This window comes from Myxine glutinosa, chromosome 7 (genome assembly GCF_964187855.1).
Source record: "Myxine glutinosa chromosome 7, kmMyxGlut1.1, whole genome shotgun sequence".
Lineage (NCBI taxonomy): Eukaryota > Metazoa > Chordata > Myxini > Myxiniformes > Myxinidae > Myxine > Myxine glutinosa.
In genome coordinates this window covers 126,061,256-126,081,107 of record NC_136267.1, presented here as the reverse complement: position 1 = coordinate 126,081,107, position 19,852 = coordinate 126,061,256, and the positions used below count along the sequence as shown (strand labels likewise).

Sequence of the window (19,852 nt, the reverse complement as noted above, 5' to 3'; positions counted from 1 at the left end):
CAACGGAAGTGACGGTAGTAGTTCCATAGAGGAAGCTTTGGTAGAGTCCATAGACTCGTAGATGGGTTCGTCGATATCCCGGTCGTCGTCCCCACATGGGGCGAGATGGCGTACGGAGACAGTAGACTCATGGCTGTCCGCCGTTAACACGCGAGCATGCTCGGGATTAGCCTGGAGGACCCGCACCTTATCAACAAGGGGGTCGTACTTGCTAGCACAAACCGCTCATTTGAGATAGGCGGGCCCCGGCTCAGTGAGCCAGCTGGGCAAAGATTGGATACTACCCGAGCTTCTAGGGTGGTGGAACAGTCTCGCGTGAGGAGTCTGGTTGGTGGCAGTACATAGGAGAGCCCGGATCGAGTTTAGAGCGGCAGGTAGCGACCACGCCCATTTATCGAGGCCTCGGCCGAGGGTCCGGAGGCTTAGCATGACGGCCCTCCATATAATCCCATAAAGCGTTCGATCTGCCCATTCGCTTGGGGGCGGTACGGGGTGGTGTAGCTCGAAGCGACATTATGCTGGAGCAAGTAGCCCCTCACCTCCTGAGACAGGAACACCGCACCCCGATCGGTATGCACGTAGGCCGGATACCCGAACATACAAAACAAATTCTGCAGGCACCGAATAACCGTGGCAGCCGACATATCCCCGCACGTATAAGCAAAGGGGAATCGTGAATACTCATCGACGATAGTGAGCAGATAACGAGAGTTACTCGACAACGGCAGCGGCCCTTTGAAGTCCATCGCCAAGCGCTCCCATGGTCTAGTAGCCCTAACGAGCGTCCCCATAGGAGGGTTGTAAAAACGCGGTTTGAGCGCCGCACAGATCGTGCAATCACGGCAGATGCGGCGGATGTCCTCAATCGAGTACGGCAGATTCCCCTCGCGCACGAAATGCGCGAAACGCACTACCCCGGGATGACACATAGTGCCGTGCAAAGTGCGCAGCCCCTCCAAAGTGACAACCCCCGCGCAAGTGGCCGGCCTCGATAAGGCGTCGGCGACCAGGTTATCCTTCCCCGGGCGGTATTTGATGGTGTAGCAGAAGTCGGCGAGTTCGATACGCCAACGGGTGATTTTCTCATTCTTAATGCGCTGAGCATGTAAGGTGTCATACATAAATGCAACGCTTTGTTGGTCCGTGACGATTTGGAAACACCGCCCAAGCAGGTACGGCCGCCATCGCCGAATTGATTCGACGATCGCGTACGCTTCCTTTTCGACAGACGAATGCCTCCGCTCGGCGGAGGTGAGAGACCGTGAAAAGAAAGCCACAGGGCATCCCCCTTGGGAGAGAGTCGCCGCTATTGCATGATCTGAGGCATCACTCTCCAAAACGAAAGAGGCACTCTCGTCAATCGTCGCAACAGCGGCGCCTGCGATGTCGGCTTTAAGGCCCTCGAAGGCCGCCAAGGCGGCCGGGCCCATGGGGAACGTGTCGCAGGCCACGAGGGGGCGGAGCTTCATGGAGAAATTTTGCACCCACTTTGAATAGTGGGCGAACAGCCCAAGAGCGCGTTTCAGCGAAGCCCGATCGCTAGGCGGAACCATATCGAGCAAAGGTCGCAGACGCTCCTTATCCGGAGAGACAGAGCCATGGGTCACGGTGTACCCCAAAAGATCTACCGTGCGTAGAGAGTAACGACACTTAGCCGCATTCATGGTTAGGCGATATTTCCACGCGACCTTGAGGAAGCGCTTCAGATTAGCGTCGTGATGCTCCTGGTCATACCCACAAACAGTAAGATTGTCCAGATAGACAAAGACATCGGTCAAGTTCTCCTTCGCAACGAGGTCATCCATAGCCCTCTGAAAACAAGTGACTCCGTTAGTTACCCCAAAGGGGAGTCGAGTGAACTGGTACAACCGCTGACCCGATTCAAAGGCTGTAAAGACGCGATCAGCCCTAGAGATGGGGACCTGATGATACGCACTACGCAGACTGAGAGTGCTATAAACGGAATACAGGGCCACCTGGCGTACCAGGGCGTCCATCCCCGGTAAGGGGTAGGCATCCAGCTGTGTAAAACGATTAATCGTCTGTGAGTAGTCGATTACCATGCGCCGGCGGTGGGCCTCACTTCGCACCACTAAGACTTGGGCCCGCCACGGTGACCTACTGGGTTCTATAATACCGTCCTTTAAGAGCTGGGCCGTTTCTTCCGCAATGAATTGCGCGTCTGCGCGAGAGTAGCGCCGCGATTTGACGGCTACAGGGGTACAATCAGTGTTCAGGTTGGGGAACAGCGAGAGAGGCTCCACATCCATTTGAGCGAGGGCGCACACAGCAAGCGTGTCCGGCCCACCGAAGTCTATTTCCAAACGTCCATGCCGCTTAAGGAAATCAAGTCCTAACAGAACGTCGGCACATAAAGCAGGTAATACCATGAGATACACATCCGGGAACGTGCGTCCCTTTATCACAAGTTTCAATCGACACGCCCCTTTTGTGCTCAACCGAAGTCCTTGGGAGGCCATGAAGATCCGGCGTGTTGTCCCGAGAACCGGCCACCCATGTTGATGCACTAGTCGTTGATCGATAAAACTATCCGTAGACCCCGTGTCAATCAAAGCTTGCGCAAAAACGCCCGTGACCTTGAGCGGAATGATGGCCTGCGCAAGGCCGGCAGACCCGGCAGGTATTGTACCGGCCGGGCGAGAAGATCGCACCTCGCGGGTGGATCCCACTCCGGCTGCAATCTTCCAGGCATCGTCGGCAGGTTGGGCCTCAGCAGGAGCATAGAAATCGTAATACCCACTGTCAGAGGACGTTCCCACGCCGGCTGCAGTTTGCCGGTCATTCGGGCAGCCCGTGGAGGATCCTCGTGACAAGCGCATAGTTGGCTCATCAGCAGTAATACCACTGTCAGAGGATGTTCCCACGCCGGCTGCAGTTTGCCGGGCATTCGGGCAGCCCGGGGAGGATCCTCGTGACAAGCGCATAGTTGGCTCATCAGCAGTTTCATTTGCCGGAGTGAGTGTGTGTAGGTCGTAAGAGCCGCCGCCAGATGGCGCTCGAGTCACATGAGAAGGATCACTGCCGTCTGCAGATTCATATGCCAGAGTGGGTGCATGTAATTCGTAAGAGCCACCGTCAGATGGGGCTCGAGTCACGTGCTGCGTTTGCCGCACATCACGAGGAGTTTCCAAAGCAGGAGCATGTCGCTTGTTTGAAGTAGGCGTTCGAACGCCAGTCAAGGTCGGTCGCGCTGCGGCTGGTCGCGTTCACGCCATTTGTTTCGGCGGCCCGGTGTAGCTCACCAAGGTCGTGCGTGCAGCCAGAGGCCCGCGAGAAGGTGGTCGGCTCATCAAAGCCGAGTGAGGCTATCCGTCCGGTGCTCGATCCGTTGGCTCAGTGATGAGCCCATTCAAGGTCGCGCGGGGGCGCGTGCCCCGAGCGGCCTTCCTGCAGACCTTTGCAAAATGGCCCTTGGTGGAGCACAGGTGGCATATGGCTTCCCGGGCCAGGCAGTCAGATCGAGGGTGCTGCCGATTCCCACAAAAATAACATTTTGCGTACCGGTCAGGCCGTGGCCGGGCCGCGGCGGCAGCAGTTAGGCTGGAAGCGGAGTCCGCTTCAGGAGCACCAAGAGACTCGGCCGTGGTGGTCGGGTCCTCCCCCATATCCTCGGCGGTACCCCTCTCCGGTCGCACGAGTTGAGAAGTCCCCGCCATGACTCGTGGGTGATCATAAGCGGTGGATTGTTCACGGGCATCTGTATAGACGCGTGCCAGCCGTAGTGCCTCCGTAAATGTCAGCTCCGCGACCTCCAGGAGTCGGAGCCTCAAGACTCGAGAATTAATTCCGGAGACGAATGAATCTCGGAGCAGGTCGTCCTGCACCTGCTCGTGGGTCCGTACCTCCTGCACGCAGTCCGCCAATAGGTAACGCAGCTCCTGCGCGTAGCGATCGATCGATTCCGAGGGTTGTTGTCGCCGCTGGGAGAGTTGATGCCGGCCGTGCACAGCGCTCCGTGTTTTTACGTATAGTCGCTTCAGCTCGGCCAGAGCCGTAGCGTACGTCACAAATCGAGCAATGCTCCGGTAAACGGTGTGATGGACCTTCGACTGTAACACGGACAGCTTCACCGCAGCGGTGGGCTCTGTTTCGTGAGCAGCAAAGTAATTCTCCAGCGTTTTGAGCCAGTGGGTGAACTCCGATCCCGATCCCTCAGCTTGAGCGTCAGCTCCGAGAATCGGTACCATGATCATCTTGTGTTCAGTCATTTCGGCGATCTAAATGATATTAAATGTCGTGAAAATCAAGCTCAGACACGACTTGTCCCTTGGGTAGGTTTAATATCATTTAGATCTGAAGTAACATCCTGTAAAAATACATTCATGCAACAGACATTAGAATCAGAGTATTGTATGGGCAATGTCCGATATCACAATAGGTAAAACAAATCAGCGCAGCATATAGGGGCGTACATACCATTCAAACTACAGGACTATGTCACAGTAAGTGCCGCTGGAGTGTTTGTGCGCCCCGGTTGTCCCGGGTCTTATAGACGCCCCTTTTTAAGCGAGCACTCCCTGGGTTCACCTTCGGTATAATTTCACTACAGTCTGTGTTAGCCATGGGTCCTAAGAAGGATAGTGCTAGTGTTTCCAAGCGTAATGTGGATACGAGGGGTCAGATTTTCGACGAGATGGAGAGACTCCTTTTGTTGTGGATCAACCGCCAGACCCATGAACGCATACCAACGAGCCAGCTGCTGATACAGGAGAAGGCGAAGTCTTTGTTCCAGGATCTTCTGAAGAATTACCCGGAGGATAAGGACACAACCTTCATTGCAAGCTCTGGATGGTTTGCATGCTTTAAACGGCACTTCAGCGTGCACAACGTCAAGATTCAGGGCGAAGCTGCAGCTGCCGACACCGTAGCCGCCGAGGAATTTCCTGCCATATTGAAGAAGCTCATTGAGGACGAGGGATTCTTGCCCGAGCAGATCTTTATTTATTATTCTTTACAAATTCATTTATTAATTGTGTTCAGTACTCATTAAAAAATATGACTGAAATGTGTTGTTAGTGTTCTTTAAGGTTTAGCGATAGTTATATACTTTAGCGAGTTGTTTACTCTAGTTTTACGGTGTTTGTCTTCATTTTAAGGCATTTTTAAGGCAATACGCCCGGTTTACGTCAAAAACCGATTTACGTCACGGCTTATGGATCCAATGAATGACGTAGGCCGGGGTATTGCTGTATATATATATATATATATATATATATATATATATATATATATATATATATATGTATGTATGTATATATATATATATATATATACAGTATATATATATATACATATATATATATATATATATATATATATATATATATAAATAAATATATATATAAATATATATGTGTAAGTGTGTGCATGTATGTATATATATATATATATATATATATATATATATATATATATATATATATATATATATATATATATATATATTATCCACACGCACACGTGAATTTATAGATAGATAGATATTTATTTATTTATATGTATGCATACAGTCACGTGAAAAAGTAAGTACACCCCATGTAAAGTTTTGACTTTTTCAACATATTTCAACATACAGCTATTTGATCTTCATTTCAACAATATTGATAGATAAAGGTGATATAATATAACAAATATCATGAAACATTTACATTTTGTAGTCCATTGTATAATTTAAATAAACATAAATGCAAATTTCGCATGTGGAAAAAGTAAGTACACCCCTACATTTATCACTACTTCAAATACCTAAAATTAGAATCAGGTGCATCAGCTCAGGTGCAAATGCGCGCAGTGTTAAGTGTGGAAAAGTTCTGAGGAGATTGCGGCTGGCTCGATAGCGCAGTGGGCTGGTGACGCGGTATCAACGGAGGTCTGTGGTTCGAGCCCCACATTGAGTCAGAATTTTTTCACACTTAGCCCCTCGCAGGAATTTGATTCCTGTTTATAAAATTGTAGATGAATTAATCTTCAATGCATTTCTACTTATTCATACATACATACGCATGCATATACTTACGCTAACATTCAGGGTCTGCCTCGCAGGCATGTAAGACATCGGCCATGATAAAGCTCGCAGTGTTTAGTGTGGAAAAGTTCTGAGGAGATTGTGGCTGGCTCAATAGCGCAGTGGGCTGTTGACGAGTTATCAATGGAGGTCCGTGGTTCGAGCCTCGCATTGAGTCAGAATTTTTTCACACTTTGCCCCTCGCAGGAATTTGATTCCGGTGATTTGTTTGTGAAATAAATGTTAGCTCTTTCACGAGCCTCGATTCAGTATACAAAAAAAAAAAAAAAAAAAAAAAAATTATATATACAGTCATCCCCCGTTTTATGCCATTTCGACCTACGTCAATCCCGACTTTACACCACTCTTCTAGAGTAAATTTCAGTTCAGCGAACGTCATTATGTGCGACTTTACGTCACGCCTACATCATCATCTCCTTTATCTTGAAGGATGAGAAGACCATGCCAGGCTACAAAGTCACGAAGGAGCGGCTAACGCTAATGCTTGGGGGTAATTGCACCGGCAACTTCAAGCTGAAGCCGCTCTTGGTGTATCTTGGTGTATCATGTGTGTGAGTATGAGGATGAGCTTTAGGCGCAAATGAGGAATTGAATGAGGATCTTTGGAATGAACTTGGTGAAATGAGGCATTGGTCGAGAATGGTTGTGTGTGTGAGAATCTGGTTATCGTTGAACTTGGTGAAATGAGGCAATGGTCTGGGATGACCGGAGAAAGTGTATGAGTGGTGTATTGAGGACATGTGTAATGGTGTTGAGTGATTGACTTGCATGGGGTGCAAGTGGATAAATGGAGAGAATACTTGGTGTGTGGGAATAAATGGTGTGTGGAGTGAGTAGTGTGGATTGAGTGGTGTGGAGTGCATGGTGCGAAGGAGTGGATGGGGGAGGATGGACCCCTTCACGAATACCCGGGGAGGGTAGTTTAAAGTTAGGTAGAGGGAGTAGGTAAATTGTTTGGAAATTGACATCTGTGGTGCAGGGAGTAGCAAGTTGTTGTTGATGCATATCCTTGTAAAGAACCGATCGACGTGTGCATGTGCACATGTGCATGGATTTGCAAATGCCTGCCTGTACGTCGTCGTTTCTGCGTATATCGCATCGTCCAAAAAAAAGAAGTACGCAACTTCGGCCGCTCGAGGAAAGACGGGGCACGCCTACGACTCGGAGGCGAGCGTCGATCCCCGGGGCGGCCGGGTTCACGGAACCCTGAGCTCATTCGTTCGTCACAGACGACACGAAACGACCACCGGTGAAACTGCTCGGACACGTTGGGTAAAGCACGCCGTGGTGAAGCGGGCCGCGGAGCCACTCGGCACACAAGCCAGCTCATGGTCGACACATCCGTGCCGGTCACCCCGTTCGAGGAGAAAACCTGACCGATAGAAAACAACGGAGGGACTCCCGACGGGGAGCGGCAAAGATTCAGGATGAAGCCGCAGCCTCCTCCAGTTATTTACTCTAGTTTTACGAATTACGGTGTTTGTCTTCATTTTAAAGCATTTTTAAGACATTACGCCCGGTTTACATCAAAAACCGAGTTACGTCACGGCTTATGGAACCAATTAATAATGTAGGCCGGGGTATTACTGTATATATATATATATATATATATATATATACATACATACATACATACTGGTAGTGGTACACACATTCTTTGCCTCCCAGCTTTCTCACTTGGGTTAGAATCTCGGCCCAGCTATGAACTGTCATCCTGGTGTTTCGCAAGCAGAATGAAGCATCAATGTGTGTGCTGTCCCTGAAATGGACATTAAAATGGGCATCCTGCATCTTTCGCAAAGAGTAGGCCAGCTATTGGCGACACTTTTGCGAGATCCCAAATTCCTGCTCTTACGACCACTGGGAAGACGATGGCAAACCATCCAGTGTAATCCATGTGTATGTGATGTTTCTTGGTTGTTCAGAACCTGTAAGGAATTTGAGTACTGGTCGTTCATAGGGGGATATCACATGGGTTCAAATTTGTTTATGTGACTAACTGCATGGAAGTATCTGTACACTGAATCCTCTACACAAGAAGATTCACCCATCATGTCTTTGGCTATTATCCACATCCTATTTTTTTAGTGTTCTTTGATGCAAGATAAGTAAATTGAGGCTCTTGTTAGTTAGTACAACAACAACAACAACAGGCATTTTAAGGCCATTTTCCCTGCAAGAGCGGGGGTTAGCCTTGCGGTCCCCATGACAATGTTCTCCATTTTGCCATATTTTCTGCATCTCCCCTTGTTAACCCCCTTGCCCGCATTTCTTCTTTGACCATCTTTAGCCAAGTCTTTCTCGGTCTTCCCCGTCCTCTACTTCCTTCTACATTCATTTCCATCACTCTTTTCAACCAGTCACTTTCATCCTTCCTCAACACATGACCAAACCATGTCAACCTGTTTCTCTTCACAGCATCCATCACAGGCTCTATTCCCATCATCTTTCGCAATTCATCATTTGTCTTCCTCTCTCTCAACGATACACCACACATCCACTGAACCATTCGCATTTCCACCCTTTCCAGCCTTCGTTGCTGCTCTACGTTCATTACCCATGTCTCACTCCCATAAATCATAACACTTCTCACACATGCAGCATACACCTTTCCCTTCAGCTTCAATGACACTCCCCTCCTCGTCAGCACGCCACTCAGTTCCCGAAACTTCTTCCATGCACATCGAGCAACTGTTGCCGAGTCTGATCCACCTTCTCCATTCAGCATGTCTCCTAGGTAACAAAATGTTTTCACACCTTCCAGTTCACGCCATCTCCAAGATCCAACTCAACATTTCCTCCATCTGCAGCTCCCCCTGTGCACACCTTTCACTTGAATGTAGCTGCCACACTGGTTAATGACCATCTCAAACCACTACATTTTTGATGAACCCACTCAGCACACATTGTACATTGAATGGAATTCACTCTGATACCCTGCCTGCACACAGCACACGGCCACTTCCCAGTTCTTTCCACCTCACCACATGCTTTACCACTTACCATTACCTTCGTTTTTCTGATATTCACCTTCAGACCTTTTGTCTCCATACATTCCTTCCACTTGTTCATCTTCTCCTTCAGTCCATCCATACTTTCTGCAATCAAAACCAGATCATCTGCATACAACAACTCCCACGGAAAACCCTCCTTTATGTTCTGAGCCAGCATCTCCATCACAGCTACAAATAGTAGTGGACTTAGTACCGACCCCTGATGCACTCCCACCTTCACCTCAAACTCACCACTGTTCCCATCCTTCATCCTTACAGCTGTGCGCGCTCTTTTGTACATTGCCATCACTACTCTGATCAACCATTCCTCCACTCATAACTTCCTCAATGCCCCTGTCACTACTTCACGTGGAACCCTATCGAATGCTTTCTCCAGATCAACAAATCCAAGAAACAACTTCTTCCTCTTCTCCATATACTTCTCCTGCAACTGCCTCATAATAAAAGCGTGTCTGTTGTTCCTCTTCCTGGCATAAATCCAAACTGCATTTCATCAATCTTCACTTTCTTCCTTATCCTCCTCTCCAACACCCTTTCCAATACCTTCATTCCATGCTCCAATAACTTTATCGCTCGATACGAGCCACAGTCCAGAGGGTCACCTTTCCCCTTGTATAGAGGGACGAGGGTACTCTGTTCCCAAGCCACTGGAATGCGGCCTTCTTTCACCACCAGATTGCAGATCTCTGTCATTCTCTTCACACCCCAATTTCCCGCTGCCTTCAACATATCTCCCACAACTCCCGTCGGCCCTCCCGCTTTTCTACTCTTCATTGCTTTTATCGCTTCCTCAACTTCCTTCTCGGTTATCTTCCCTGCCGGTCCTAAAACTGGGTTACTCTCTATGTTGCCATCCCATTCATTCTCTGCATTCAACAGTATTTCCATATATCTCTTCCATCTTCCTTTAATTCCATCTGGGTCCACAACGATTTGTCCCACTTCATCCTTCAAGCATCTCACCCCCATCATATCACACCTCTCTTTCGCTATCTGCTTTGCAATCCTGAATACCGCTCTCTGACCCTCTTCCAAATCCAAGCGTTCTCCGAACATTTTCCTCCATGCCTCCTGTGCCTTTGCTACCTCTTTCTTTGCAGCCTTCTTGGCTGCCTTATAACTTTCATGCTCTGCCTTTTCTGCCACCATACCCTTTGCCTTCTGCCACTCCTTGAACTTCTTCCTCTTCTCGTCAATCTTCTTTCCAACTTCATCATCCCACCACCATGTTTCCGAGTGCCTCGGTGGTCCTTTTGTCCATCCACATACCTCACCAACGGCTCCCAACAGACTATCTTTCATTGACATCCAACCACTTTCAAGCTCAACCACATCATCCTCCACCATACTCAGCCTCTCTTTTAATGCCGCCCTCACTGTCACCTCTTTCAACCTCCACACCTTCATTCTCGGTTGGTACTTCACCCGCCGAGCTCTCCTCGCACCTTTCACCCTTATGTCGCAGACAACCAAGTGGTGCTGTGAAACAGCCTCCTCCCCCGGGATCACCTTTGTGTCCCCTATCTCGCCTATGCACCAGCAGGTATTCAACGGTTGTCGTTGACCCACCTGACGTGTATGTAACATTGTAACAAGCTTATTATCCTCTTTCTGGAACTGAGTATTACAAATCAACAAATCAGCTCCATCAGCAAACTCCAAAATCCTTTCACCTTCTCCATTTCTCGCACCATATCCGTAACCCCCATGAACTCCCTCAAAACCGTCCATACTCCTTCCCACATGTCCATTTAGGTCTCCTCCTACCACAACAACTTTTTTTTCTTTTCTTTTTTCTTTTTTTTTTGAATACTGAATCGAGGCTCGTGAAAGAGCTGACATTTACTTCACAAACAAATCAACCAGACAAACAAAATATATAAAAAGAGGGAGCGGAAGACAAGAGAATGGGAAGCACACAAACACTTGAGAGCACACAACATTTAAGAGCAGGGAGATGTGTGGGAGGGAGAGGGCTTGGGGGGTGGAGGCGTGGGGAGGGGGGGGGGGTGGGAGAAGTATAAAACACAAGGACACCAAGGACTTCCAGGACAGAAGTTGGTATTTCAAAAAGAGTATTTGGGGTGAAATTATCGGGGATAGAAAAGATCAAGGTTTTGGATGGGGGAAGATAAGAGATGGTGGTGAACAGCTGTTTTAAAGACCTGGAGGGTGGAGTGGGATTGAAGAGAGTGAGGGAGTTTGTTCCAGAGGCGGGAGAAAAGAGGAATGAAGGAGTGAAGGTGAGCAGAAAGTCTTGATTTTGGCAGTTTAACCATAAGAGGGTTGCAGGCAGATCTTGTGCGATCTGTAGGAATATTTGCGGGACAGAGCCCAGAGAGAGCTCGGGGGGCAAGGCCAGAGAGGACTCAGTAGAAGACAGAAAGACCACCAACCTGCCTGCGGTGAGTGAGTGAGAGGCCCTTGGAGTTAGCTTCATCGCGGGAGATTCCAATGATTCTGAATGCTTTGCTTTCAACAGCGTGAAGACTAGCTAGGTGTGAGGCAGGAGCACCACCCCAGAGGGGAGAGCAGTATTCCATTGAGCTGTGGATGAAAGCCTTGTACGTGGTGAGGAGCTCAGGTGTGCCAAGGAAGGACTTCGCACGACGGAGGATGCCCAGTCGGGGACTGGCTTTGGAGGCCAGATTTGAAATGTGGTTTTCCCAGGAAAGATCATGGCAGATAGTGAGACCCAAAAGTTTGAGTGACAGAACTTCTTGGAGAGGATTATTCAGAAAGTAGATGGGAGGGTTGTCCAGTCGGTCTTTTCGGAGAGACATCGTAAGAGTGTGAGATTTGTCAGGATTGAAAGACATGTTCCACTTGTTTGCCCAGTCTGTGATTTTGTCCAGGTCTGCAGAGAGTGAGGAGGCTGCAGACTGCCAATCTGAGGGATGAAGAATGGAGCGACAGAGAGTAGAGTCATCAGCAAAGAGATAGAGAGGATTTTCAAGAGAGTCGGAGAGATCATTGATAAAAATAAAAAAAAAACACCTTTAGAGGCCATTTTTCCCCGCAAGCGGGGGTTGGCCTTTTTCGGGAACCGTGGTTGTTGTTGTTTTTCGGTCCCCTTTTTGAAGCAATGTTTTACGGCCGGATGCCCTTCCTGACGCCAACCCTTTTTGCCGCCTTTAACGACAAACAGGGAAAGATTCATTGATGAAGACCAGAAAAAGCACAGGGCCCAGAACACTGCCTTGTGGAACTCCAGCCTGAACAGGAAGAGGAGATGAGAGAAACCCATTCAGAGCCACACGTTGACTACGACTAGAGAGGAAGTCCGCCAGCCATGCGTGGAGATTTCCATGGATACCAACAGAGGAGAGTTTGGTGAGCAGAACGGGGTGCTAGACCGTATCGAAGGCACGTGATATGTCAAGGGAGACAGCTCTAATTTCCTGTTTGGCATTGAGGACCTCCATCCATTGCTGAGAAAGCAGTAGCAGCATGTCCAGAGTAGAGTGACCAGGTCTGAAACCAAATTGATGATCAGAGATCAAGCCATTGGAGAAGAGGAAAGATTTCATATCTGAAGCAATGATGGATTCCATGACTTTACTGATAATTGAGAGAAGGCTGATTGGTCTGTAGTTGCTGGGATCTGTTTTTGCACCTTTTGCAAAGCGGTGATGTTGGCAGATTTCCAAGCAGATGGCAGATGACCTTGAGCAAAAGAGAGTGTGAAGAGAACAGAGAGAGGAAGTGAAAGAGCGGAAGAACAAGATTTTAGGACCCGTGGGCTGATGCCGGTCAGGTCCAGTTGCAGAATCAGAGTCGAGGGTTGACAGAAACTTTTCCACCTTGTCAGGAGGAAAGGACACAGAGTCCAGGAGCAGCTGGGTATGACTGGGTACGGTGGGTACAGAGAGGGATGGGTTTGGGACACAAGATTTAGAGGCAAACACAGAGTTGAGGCATTCAGCTTTTTCACGCTCGGATTCAGCCGTGTGGCCGTTTGAGGTGAGGGAGGGGATGGAGGCATTGGAGGGGGAACAAACACCAGAAACAGATTTGACCAGATGCCACCAGGATTTGGAAGAGGGAGACATAAGAGAGTTCTGTCCTGAGAACGGAGAGATATTGTTTCCTGGCTCTCCTGAGGGTGGACACACACTTGTTTCGGGCTTTGTGAAAGGAAATGAGATTTCCTTCCGTTGGATTTGCTTTCCAGGAGACGAAAGCAAGTTGTTTCTGGGCAATAGCCTCACCACAAGATTCCGTGTACCATGGATGGGAGGAAGGGTATGACAACTGAAGATGAGATGGGATAAATCTGTGCATGAGAGAGAGCAGTTTACTTTGGAAGAATTCCCAGGATGAGTTGATGTCAGAGGCAGTAGAGATGGGAGACCAGTCCAGATGATTGATGGCTGCTTGAAGACCATGCCAGTTGGCCTGAGTGAAATGCCAGACTCGTCGACGCTGAGGAGGCTCTCTGAGAATGGTCAGAGAGATGTCCACTTTGACAAGCACATGATCAGATGAGCCGATTGGAGCAGAAGAAGAGCAGCAGACATTTTCAGGGAAGTTTGTCATAACCAAATCCAGAAGAGAAGATGCTCCGTTGACTGAGATCCGGGTCGGGAAATTGACAGATTGTGTCAGTCCCAGTGAGTCACAGAAGTCCTTTGCTGAAGAGCCATGGCTGGTGAGAGAGGTACCCACACCCAGCCAACTGGCATGGTGACAATTGAAATCACCACATATGAGGAAGAGAGAGTTGGGATGGGTAGATAGAAGTTGGTCCATGTTATCAGACAGCGAGATGTAGATGGAGTCATCACTGTTTGGTGGATGGTACAACACACATATGAACAAAAGGTGGGAACGAAGGGGAAGCCGTAGCCAAAGGTATTCCTGGGGGTGAGGTGGAGAGAGGGCAGTGCAGGGCGAGTGAGGAAGAGAGTTTTTTATAAAGATAGCAACCCCCCCTCCAGGACGAGGCTCAGGTCTATCATACCAGAGGAGGGAGTAGCCTGGGAGAGATACCAAGGAATCAGAGACATCATGAAGGAGGAAAGTTTCTGTTAAGCAGATCACGTCTGGTTTGTCTGGTTTGTCGGTTTGTCTTTTTGTGTGATTAATGTTAGCTCTTTCACGAGCCTCGATCTTGTATACAAAAAGAAAAAAAAAAAAAAAAAGCAACCTGTATGGAGAGATCAGTCAAGTTTGAGCGAAGGCCCTGGATGTTTGAGGTCCATACTGTTAAAGAAGAGGAAGGGGGAGCATCGGATACAGAACAGGGGGGGGGGGGGGAGCGGTAGGGTATGATGTGGAAGAGGAGGTAGAGGTAGGGAGAGCTGTTGAAGGTGTGTCAGAGATTTCAGAACAGCTTGGAGAAAGGGAAGAATGGGGCGGACAAAAGGTTTGATGGTGATTGGGTGAGGCGCAGTGAGGTGTTGTTTGAGGAGGGGGAAGAGTGAAGCAGAAGGTTGAGGGTGATGAAGGTGAGAGTTGGAAGGGGGAAGAAGCGGGGAGGACGCTTTGAGGAGGAGGGGTGAGAGGGGAGTCTAGGAGGGGAGGAGTGAGGGAGGGTCTCAGAGGGGAGGGGTGTGGGGGGAGTTTAGGAGGGAAGGGGCAAGGGGGGAGATCAGAAAGGGATGGGTGATGGGGAAGATTTGGAGGGGAGGGGCAAGGGGGAAGATTTGAAAGGGATGGGTGATGGGGAACTTCCTCATCTTTCACGTTTTCCATCAGCTTCTCTATAGCACACCAGAACTTGTCCTTCTCTTCATCGCTCCGACCAACCTGCGGAGCATATCCTGAGATGATGTTCACCAAGAGCTTTCCAATCATCATTTTCACCATCATCAACCTATCACTCACTCTAGTCACACTCACCACACTGTCTACAAACTCCTCAGAAAACAGGACACCAACACCATTCACGCCCTCCGGGCACCCTTGCCACACAAACTTGTATTTCTGTCCCTGCGTACCCTTCACCATTCTCACACCACTTCCCTTCCCTCTCGTCTCCTGCACACAACATATGTCCACTCTTCTTCTGACCAATACTTCCACCCTTTCTCCTGATCTCCCTGTCATTGTCCCTACATTCCATGTCCCAAATCTCAGAAACCGATCTCCACGTCGGGCATCAGACGTTTCGTCGTCATAAATGGAATGATTTCCACCCTTGCTTCGATCGGGTTCCCCACCTTGCGTTTTGACGAGAGGGAGTGGGCTCCCCCACGGGGTACTTCGGGCTGTACCCTGCCCATATTGTGTCGTAATTGTCATGGTTCTCTTTTTGAGGCAATGTTTTTATGGCCGGATGCCCTTCCTGACGCCAACCCTTTTAGTCGCCTCTTACGACACGCAGGGATGCGGTGTACCTATTCTAAACCGGGGTACACACTGGCTCTTGTTAATTAGTATGTTTACCTTTATGCTTTAATTACATTTACCTTCATGTGACCCACAATGTTAATGTTCGCATAAATATTTGTATTTATTAATGCAGAGTGCAGCATTTTATCGAATCTTCTGTAATCCTTCCCCATCCCTTTGTTCACCTCGGCATTAACAATATTTATTATGTACACACTGATCTGGGGATGGAGTTAAATTGAGAATGGAAGATAAGGGGAGAGGCCAGGTGAGACAGGGATAGGATGATAGGGGAGTTTGATGAGTGGGGGGGAAAAAAAGGTTGCGAACAACTACGATAAGGTTATGGGAGAGAACAGACATGCATAGGGATTTTGGTGAGGTTTGTGGAGAGGAGAGATGGGGAGGGGGGAGGAGGGGATGAGTTTGGTGATGAGATGAAAGATTCTGGCCTATAGGATAGGGTAAGGCTTATTGCTGCTGTCAGATTTGTTTCCAAAATTCGTTTTTTGTTTCTACAATTAAAATGCAATTTTAATACCACAACAGAGTTTCTGAGTCCCCTTCGGAGTACTAAACCAGCTTTTAGAAGGAAAAAATTATTTGTGCACTCTCAATTTCCGAGCTGTATCTCAGAACTGGCTGGGACTTTCGGAATGAGATTTTGCATCAACAATGGGAATAAAAAGTTTGAGGAGTTGACATAATTTCATCCGATTGACTTGAAATTTGAATCAGATTAACATATCAGCAAACTGAATTCAACCACCAACTATTTTTGAGATCAGGATTGGCCAAAATGTCAACATAGGTCAAAGGTCAACCACTTTTTTCAAATTTGTAAAATCCTCAATTTTCATCCGATTGACTTGAAATTTGAATAGGATTTATGTATCAGCTAACTGAATTCAACCACCAACTAATTTGGAGATCAACATAAGCCAAAAGGTCAACATAGGCCTAAAGGTCAACAACATTTTCAAATTTTCTAAAATCCTAAATTTTCATCCGATTGACTTGAAATTTGAATCAGATTAACAAATCAGCAAACTGAATTCAACCACCAACTATTTTTGAGATCAACGTCAGCCAAAAGGTCAACAAATTTTTCGAATTTCTAAAATCCTCAATTTTCATCCGATTGACTTAAAATTTGAATCGGATTTTCATATCAGCGAAAACGTCCCCAAAAAACCTTTCCATGCACCCCCTAAGTTCAAACACCAGTTTTCAAGTCTTTCTGTCCAGCAGTTCAGAAGTGAATAGAAGTCAAACAAACAAAGAGACACTTCTCAAATTATCCTATGATGTAAATGTGTATCATATAGTACCGCTTCTGGTTGGAGAGGTATTACAAACCAGTGTAAAATACGTCAGTTCTGGGGGAATTGACCCGTCTGTAATTCTGGGAGAATTACTCCGTGCATACGGACGGTTTCTTCACGAGTACAACACAATCCACTGTGCACTTGCTATTTTTGTTATTACATGATATTGTCTGCAATGAAAAATGCTGCTGTATTCTTGTGAGAAACACATTGCAAATGTGCCCTCCATATGTGACCTACTGCAGCTGTGAAATTTGAACTGATTATTAGGTTTCCCATACAATTACATTGTAAGGGAATACCTTTTATTTCTGCTATAGGTTTTCTTATTATTATTCTTCCACCATATTTTGCACCTCTGAAAACTTTAAAATTAAGTTTCTCAGCAACCGCTTGTCGGATTGACAGGAAATTTTCATCAAATGATCGGCTAAGCACGTATAATTTTCTAATGCTAATTATGACGTCATAGGTTACGTGGTATGGGCGCCATCTTGGAAAACACCTTCAAATTTGCCCCTCTATATCTCTGAAACGGCTCAATGGAAAAATTTGAATAATGGTTCATTCTAAAGAACTCTGCAATGGAACCAGAAAACATGTTTATTTAGTATATCAAAAATGCTAACGTTAAGAGGTTAGAATTCGGCAAACACATAATTGCTCCCACGAAAATGATATTTTTTTCCCAGATCCTTAGTTAAAAGAAACTCAGAATGCAAAAAATTTCGAAGTCATACGTTCGGCCGCCATATTGTTTTTCGTGAAAAACACGAAAACCCCTTTTTCTCCGCAATGGCTGAACAGATCGAGCCCAAACTTGGCATGCATAATCGCATACCCACGGCAAACAGAAAGTTCAGCAATCATGATGTCATGTGTCACATGGTTTCGGAGTTATGACGTTTTTAAGCATAAACTAGAAATGCTATCTTCTCCATAATTTGTGAAGATATCGAGTCTAAACTTCAAACAAATGTTCCCCATGGGTGGAAGTTTAAATCATACTTGAGACGTTTTGATAAGTCACATATTTGGCCGCAATAAATAATTGAAGGGAAATCCTAAAAAGCTTCTAACTCTTGAACCACTGCATTGATCGACTTGAATTTTTAATGTAATGTAGCTCTCATCAAGCGGAACAAGTTTGTAAAATTTCAACATGATTGGTTGTACGGTCTCGAAGCTAGAAGTCTTTATTGTTGAAAGAAGAAGAAATGCAACATTTTGTCTTACCAGGCCAGGTGACTCAGTGCTACTGCCATTTTAATGACTAATTTCCTTTAAAAACCATTTTCTCTGCAATAATAGGACCGATTGAGAGCAAATTTTCACCATAGGAGGGACTCGGTCTGTAGAATATTTTAATGGTAACTAGAACTGTCACTTTTTAACTGCTGGCAGTGATGACCGGTTTACTCCGCCTTCCCGCTTTCATACAACCCCACTTTTGATACAACCCCACTTTCATTGGACATGCTTTGACACCACCCCCTTGGATACAGCCCCGATACACACACACACACACACACACACACACACACACACATCCTCCATACCCCCCCCCCCACACACACACACACAAACATGCCCACCCCCCTCCCCCACACGCACACACATATCCACACAAACGCACATCCCCCACTCCCCCAATACACACACACTCACACACATCCCCACAAAAACATCCACCCACACACATCCCCCCACACACACATCCCCACACACACACATCCCCCCACACACACATCCCCACACACACAAATCCACACACACGCACACACATCCTCACACACAAAAATCCACACACAGGCACACCCCACCCCCCCCCCCCCCCCAACACACACACACACACACACACACACCCCTGTCAAGAGATATCCATTTTTTAAATATCTATGTTTAATTAACGATATCTGCCACCCGTGGAAGACGTCGTACCGTGGGCATGACATCATCCGTGGAGTGTGCGGTATGTCAGCGTGAGAACGAAGGTTAGCGTCGATCGAACTTGGTCAAATTTTTCCCCATTGTCATCAAATTGGTGGTGGTATTTTGTTAGCTCATCCGAGGCAAGACTATAATCGAAATCCGATTTGAAATCGGAGCCAAATTGACGCCGTAAAGTCTGCCTGCACGCATGGATATTTTACCTGAGGAAGAATTCACTTTGAAAATGCGATCAATTTAAAATGTTAGATTTCGAATAACTTCGTCATTTTCCGATTTCCACCAAATAAAGGTTACCATTGCTTGCAGATACCTCTCTTTCTCTCTAAAAGTGAAAAGAGGATGAACTTCAGATAGAATTAAGCCTCGGCGGCGGAGAGTTTCACAATTTTATTTTCCAATGTAAATGACAATATAGCGTAGTTTTATGATAATTCATCAGAATTTGCCCAGATTTGATGCTGTGGAATGTTAACACCCTCTCGCGACTGCCAACTCCGAAGAAAGAATTTAATTCCGAGCTACCCTGAGCTCGTGAGGTGGTTATGTCACATGGCCTGGAAAGAAAAAGTGTTGCGGTTCTTCTTCTTCATACAATAACAACTTCTAGCTTCCAGACCGTACGTCCAATCATCTTGAGATTGTCCACACTTGTTACTCCTCATGACTTCTACTATAGTATGAAGTTTCACGTCGATCAATTAAGCGATTCAAGAGATATAAATGTTTTTAATATTTTCATTTAATTAACGATATCTGCCAAACCACGTGATTATTGCAAATTCCAAAACGATATTATAGTAGACTGACATGCTGAACACATCTGTGAAGTTTCCCCTCTATTGAATCAAAAATGAGGGAGGAGCTAGGTTTTAAAGGTTTATGCTTAAAAACGTCATAACTCTGAAACCATGTGACGCATGATGCCATGCTCGCAGACTTTTTTGTTAATCATGGGTATGCGATTGTGCCTGCAAAGTTTGGCCTCGATCTGTTCAGCCGGTGCAGAGAAAAAGGGATTTTCGTGTTTTCACGAAAAACAATATGGCGGCCGAACCACGTGACCTGTGACGTCATAATTACCATTAAAATATTCTAAAGACAGAATCCCTCCTATGGTGAAAATTTGATCTGAATCAGTCCAATTATTGCCGAGAAAATGGTTTTTAAAGGAAATT

The 19,852-nt window shown here is 46.9% G+C and overlaps 1 protein-coding gene across 10 annotated transcripts in view; it reads left to right on the top strand.

The window, feature by feature from the left end:
- The window catches only part of BAZ2B (bromodomain adjacent to zinc finger domain 2B), a 420,170-nt gene that overhangs the window by 319,365 nt on the left and 80,953 nt on the right, over positions 1–19,852 (top strand). The gene's annotated exons all lie outside the window — the stretch shown is intronic.